Here is a 6000-nt window from a genome sequence, read left to right as displayed (position 1 = left end):
CCCGGCTTTATGCAAATGAAGCCCGGGAAATTCAAATCCCGGGCTTCATTTGCAACTCCGGTTACCTACATTACCACCCTAGTTTGAACTAGGGTGGTAGTGTAGACATACCCTATGAGGCTCTGGGCTTCAGTCTCCCATCTGTAAAAGGAGACAATAGTATTGTTCTACTTCTCAGGGGTATTATGAGGGAAAATGCATTAAAGATTTTAAGATGCTCATCTATTACAGCGAGGTTTTTTCTACATTTATAAATACACCTTCATATAAGAGAGGAAAATAGTAGATTCTCTTTTAGCAGCCTCCTTTCAAAAGATTCCTGAGCTCTATTGCCCATATAAAAAGAAAAACCCTGTAGAGAATGGAAAGCAAACTTCTAGAGCAGGAACCTCAGGGAGACCTTTTGGGAAAAGGAAGGAGCATGTTGTGATCTAGCACATCCCCATTCTGCAGCTAACTCTTCCGAGAAAGAACTCAACGGATAGGTGAACAAGAGTTTTTCTTCCATTCACTGAGGTATGAAAATTCAATAGCTGCAGTATGTTTTTAAAACACTAAGATGGCGTGGCTATGCAAGATGGACTTAAAAAAAAAATCAAATACTTTATTCTGAAATAAGGTTAAAAAAATCCCCAAACCCCATATACATGGTGGCAACTTGAAAGCTAAGGCCTGCATTAGCTTTATATGATGGCAGATAAAGACTACTTTGAAGGGATGACACTTTTCATACACCTTTGATGTGAGAAAATGGTAGTATAAAAGAAGAAAGTCAGAGAGAAATTACTATCTATCTAGTCAAAAATTAAGAGTATTGTCAATCTGCTATTGAGACTTACTGATAAATTGAACATCTCAGTTTTGCTTATAGGTAAGATAAATATAAAGAAGGCAGAAGCATCTACACAGTATCATCCAAATTATCCAGAGTAAAATCAGTAAAAAATCCAAATTATCCAATCCAGAAAAAAAAATAACATTAGAGCCTATTAAATAGTAAGGAGCTTCTGAAATACACACATGCACCTGAAAAAAAAAAGAAACAAAGACTATTCATAACAACTTTCTTGAAATGTGTGCAGAAAGGGATAAAGAGCAGAGGTTTGCAGCACACAACTATCTGTCCTTTTATTTCAGAAATCAAACCTGTGTGTGTGTTTTCTTTGGAAGTATGTCTCGTGACGGAGCATAAAATGAACTTGGTAAAGAGACGATATCCCAATTAAAATTCATATTTTAACTCTCATACATTGAGCAGGAGTGCATCAGAAACAGGGTCTACTCCACTGACACTCTAGAGCCCGATGGGAGGACACCTCCCTATCCAAGTATCCACAGAATTCCTAGCATACAACCTAGCTAATTCAGCTGGCTGGATTCTAGGATACGAGCCACAACATGTGGTATGAAGTAGGCATACAGGAATCTCCACATCAGGTAACATCCAGGGACAGAGTGAAAGAAAATCAAAATAAAAGGGGGAGTTTACCAATTTTGGTGGCTGTCATCATGGCTCTTGGTGCAAAAGCAATGCATTATCATCTTACAGCAACAGGAGGTATCAAAAAAGGACAAGAGAAAAACGTATCTGAAGGAGTTCATGTCCACATGCAGATTTATGTACAAACAATGGTTTTGTGTGTGTGTGCATGCATGCATGCACACATGCCTATCCTGGTTGGGTCACATCCCCAACCATACCATTTCCTATAAAAGAATGAATTAGGAGTGTCCGGGATAGTCCATAGTGAGAGAAAAACAGATATAGACATTTGGAGGGAGGTCCTTCCTCAGAAACTTGTGAAATATCCAATTAAATGTCTTGTATCTTAGATTTTAAGACATATCCAAATGCAAATGCAAACCAAAATCTCTGTATATTACCTATTATACTATTTCTGCCTGATGGTATCTTACCTCCATTGGAGAAAGGATGCTGGTGGTGGCAGGTTTCTTCTTCTCTACCCCTTGAGGTGGAATAGCTGTTCCTGTGAAGGTGCATTTGGACTGCACATCATGCTGCTCCACCTACCGGCAAGCCCAGAAACTTCTTGATCTGGTATTAGCTCCTCCCACCTCTGTAAATCCTCACCTCACCAGTCAAGGAGAAAGAGGAACACTGAAGGGGATCCTTCATGTGGAGGCTGAAGAGAAAGGGCACATCTGCTATATTCTATCCTATTCAGGTTCATATACTGCTCTCATCACTGTGGTACCTTTTTAACCTGATATTGATCCATAATCCTACTTTTGTCACTTGAAAATAAATGGTTTTTCACGGAATGGTGAAAAAACCTCCAATGCACCTAGCCACCTATGCAAATGAGAGTGGATTTTTCCAGGATCTTTGCAGTGGCCAGATTATGCCCTTAGTACAGGCAGTCCCCGGGTTACATGGATCCGACTTACATCAGATCCCTACTTACAAACGGGGTGGGGCAACCCCGCACTAGCTGCTTCCCCCCAGCAGACCAGGGAGACGCGAAGCTAGCGCCCCCCCGCAACAGACCAGGGAGACGCGGAGCGGCTTTTCTCAACAGACACCTCAGCTTGAGAATAAAGGACTGAGGGAAGTGAGGTGTGGGAGAATAAAACTGAGCTCTGGAGAAATGTTTGGGTAGAGTTTCCCCTACAATATGTACCAGTTCCGACTTACATACAAATTCAACTTAAGAACAAACCTACAGTCCCTATCTTGTACGTAACCCGGGGACTGCCTGTAATGTAATTCTGCCTTGTGCAAACAGAGAGAGCTAAGATAACAAAAGCACTATCCTGACCTGTAACTGTAAGCAAAGTCTAATAATCAAATGAATCAAAATTTAATCACCAAATCACAATTCAGGTGTATACAGACTGAGATTTGGGATGAAGGAAAGGGGGGCTCCTAGCAAAATGTTGAGTGAATTGCAACAAACAAAACTGCAAAAAGAACCCTTATGCTGTGGCTGCTGTGGTGCCCTATCTGGGTTATAATCCCAGCACAGTTATTCCATTCAAATTCCAACACACAGTGAAATTTCTGTAGAACTGCTCTTAGGACAGACAGCATTTAGATTTCATTGCAAGGCATGTCTTATAAGGAAGGTTTGTCAAAGGACTTCAATTTTAATACAGTAGTGTCACCAAGAGATCATTAAATATCAGAGAGCTTCATAATAAAACTATAAACATATCTCAAAAATGGAAACCCAAAGGCAAAGAAAAAGGTGTGCCTATTTAAAAAATAAAGGCTCACATTTTCTGAAGCACATGTGCCCAGACTGCAAGTGCTTAATCCCCAATGTGCATATACAAATCAGATTCACATGCAGTGGGGATTGTAAGTGGTGTTTAATTAACATCTTTTCTGATACTTATTACTATGTACCTATTCAGCAACAAAAACCTACAATTATGATTCATGTCATTATGAATTCTCAGCTAAACTACCTCAGCTGGTGGTTTTCCTGTCTCTGTCCACATGGAAGATTCATTTTAGCAGTGAATGCCTGCATCTTACTGTACTAAGCAGCTCTACCAGAGAGCTCATAAAAAGCCCTAATGTACACAATCTGAGAACATGCCCCTTTGCGCCAGCCAACAGTGAGAAAGGGGAGCAAATGATGACACTAAGGCTTTGTCTATACCGCAGGGTTTTTGCGCAAGAAGCTTTTTGTGGAAGAGATCTTCTGCAAAAACATCTTACGCAAAAGCATGTCTACACCTCAAAAGCGCATCACAAAAGCGATGTGCTTTTGCACAAGAGAGCGTCCGCACTGCATGGACACTCTTGCACAAGAAAGTTCTGATTGCCATTCACAGAATGGCCATCAGAGCACCTGGGCTTTTTGTGATAGGCTCTTTTTGTGCAAGAAACTCCTGTTGAGCGTCCACACACACCTTTGTTGCACAACTCTTAAACAAAAAAGGAGTTATTCCTCGTAGAAAGAGGTATACCTACGCTGCCAAAAGCCCTCTGTTCTGCCATTTTACTGTCAATTTTCTTGTGCAAAAATGTGCTTGAGGTGTTGATGCTCCGTGCGTTTTTGCGCAAAAACCCTGTAGTATAGACATAGCCTGGAGTAAACAGAACTATTGGCAATGGAATACAAGTTGGACCTCCCTGGTCTGGCACTCTCAGGACCTGATTGGTCCTGAAAGAGGTATTTTGCCAGACCAGAGGAGGTTATTTCTACCCTCTCTGGCACTGCCCTCCAGCCATGGCCTGGCTGCCAGCTTCCCAGCCGGCTGCCCTACTCCATCAACCCCTTCGCATGTAGGGCTGCAGGCTTTGCCACTGGACAGCCCCGCTATCCATGCTGCCTCCTGGCCCCTCCGGGTAGCTCATCGAGTGGCAGTGGGACTGCTCGACTCCTGTTTCCACCGCTGGCTGTCAGTTCCACTCCCAACCCTATTGCCTCCCAGTCCCACCAGGCAGCTGCATTGCTGGGCAGCAGCCCAGCTGTTGGGCTCCATCTGTCCTGCTGGGATGGAGCAGGGATGCTGGGTTTCTCACTGTGCTGCCGGGCTTCAGGCTTCCAGCCTCATTGCCGGGCTCCTGATCCCGCCACTGGGCAGCTCAGCCTCTCAACCACGCCAGGCAGTGTCGCCACAGGATGGTAGCTCCACTGACAGACTCCCGGTTTTGCCACTGCAGGACAGCACTACTTCTGACCTCCAACTCCGCTGCATGGCTTCCAGTCACTAGCCCTCCACCGGGACTCTGGTCTTTGAACATCCATGCTCCTGCTGGACTACGGATGTTATTGGCCCAGAATCCCAGTTTAGAGAGGTTCAACTTGAACAAGATAAAGGAGATCTCCGAAGACAAATTAGCAGCAGGCCAGAAGCTATACAATTTGAGAGCATCCTGGAAACGTGAAGAACTATTCTTGTGTTGTTTAATATTTATATATGCTTATATACAAAAACTGCTCTAAAAGAAAGTTACAGTTGCAAAGTTCAGCATTCCGAAGTTAAGCAATGCTAGAAATAAGGTTGCCTGTGCAAATTCATTCCTCATATGCATATGCATTATACAGTACCTTTTTTAACTGTAGAATCACACACCCATTTTTCCAGTAGATTGTCTCTCCAAAACTTGATCTCTTCTGTTCCTGGCCCCTCCAGCCTGTCTTCCCCCAGGCCTCTCTCAGTTCCTTGTCACAAAATGTCATACCCCCATCCCCACTCCTCTGCTGGTTCTTTGCCCCAGTCTTCCATGCACACCCTATCTTCTCAGATCCATATTACAGCCCCCCTTGTCCTTCAACTACTCGCTCCAGTCCCCACTATAGATTCTTTGAGACTCTCCCTCACCACCTCCAGACCTGGCTCCTTACAGTCCTAGTTTCGGGGGTAGTTACACCTTAGAACAGCCCTCATGGTTCTGTACAAGGCATGTCCTCTCAGGCCTCCAGCCATCCCCTCTCTAGATAGCACCCTCTCTCTTTCACATTTAAACTTGCAGTCCTCTTGCACTTCAGTTTGTTTATCCCAGCAGATCTGAGAACAGTCCAGCCCTTGTGCTTTGCTTTCTCTCTAAGGGTATGGGACCAGCATAGCCAGCAGTTGCAAGTAACCAAATAGCTCCTTCAAATCAGAATACAGTACATTTCAGGATAAAAACTTACAAAGAAAACCATATAAAACAATAAAAGATCTAAATGCATACTTAGGCTTACCGGTGACACTCCCTTCAGTCCTATAGTCCTGCAAGTTCCAGTCCTTCTGATCCTTCCACAGGGTTCCTATCCCTTGTCCCTAGACAAAAGCTTGTGTCTGTTTGTAGGATCAAAATGAAGGTCTTTCTGACCTTTTACACCCCAAAAGCCTTTGTCCCCAGGGCCAGGCCTTCAGGATCTGGTAAAATCAGTCACTGCTCCATTCCTCAGAGGGCAAAGATTCAAAGGCTGGATACCTGCTGAACAAGCCCTGGCATTTTTCCATTAATCATCACCCCATGGTGATTTCAATTCCTGATGAAATCCCACCCACCAGCAAATCAGGAACATGCAA

The sequence above is a fragment of the Pelodiscus sinensis genome, chromosome 16, assembly GCF_052426305.1.
Source record: "Pelodiscus sinensis isolate ZL-2025 chromosome 16, ASM5242630v1, whole genome shotgun sequence".
Classification (NCBI taxonomy): domain Eukaryota; kingdom Metazoa; phylum Chordata; order Testudines; family Trionychidae; genus Pelodiscus; species Pelodiscus sinensis.
Note: the sequence above shows the minus strand (reverse complement) of the source record.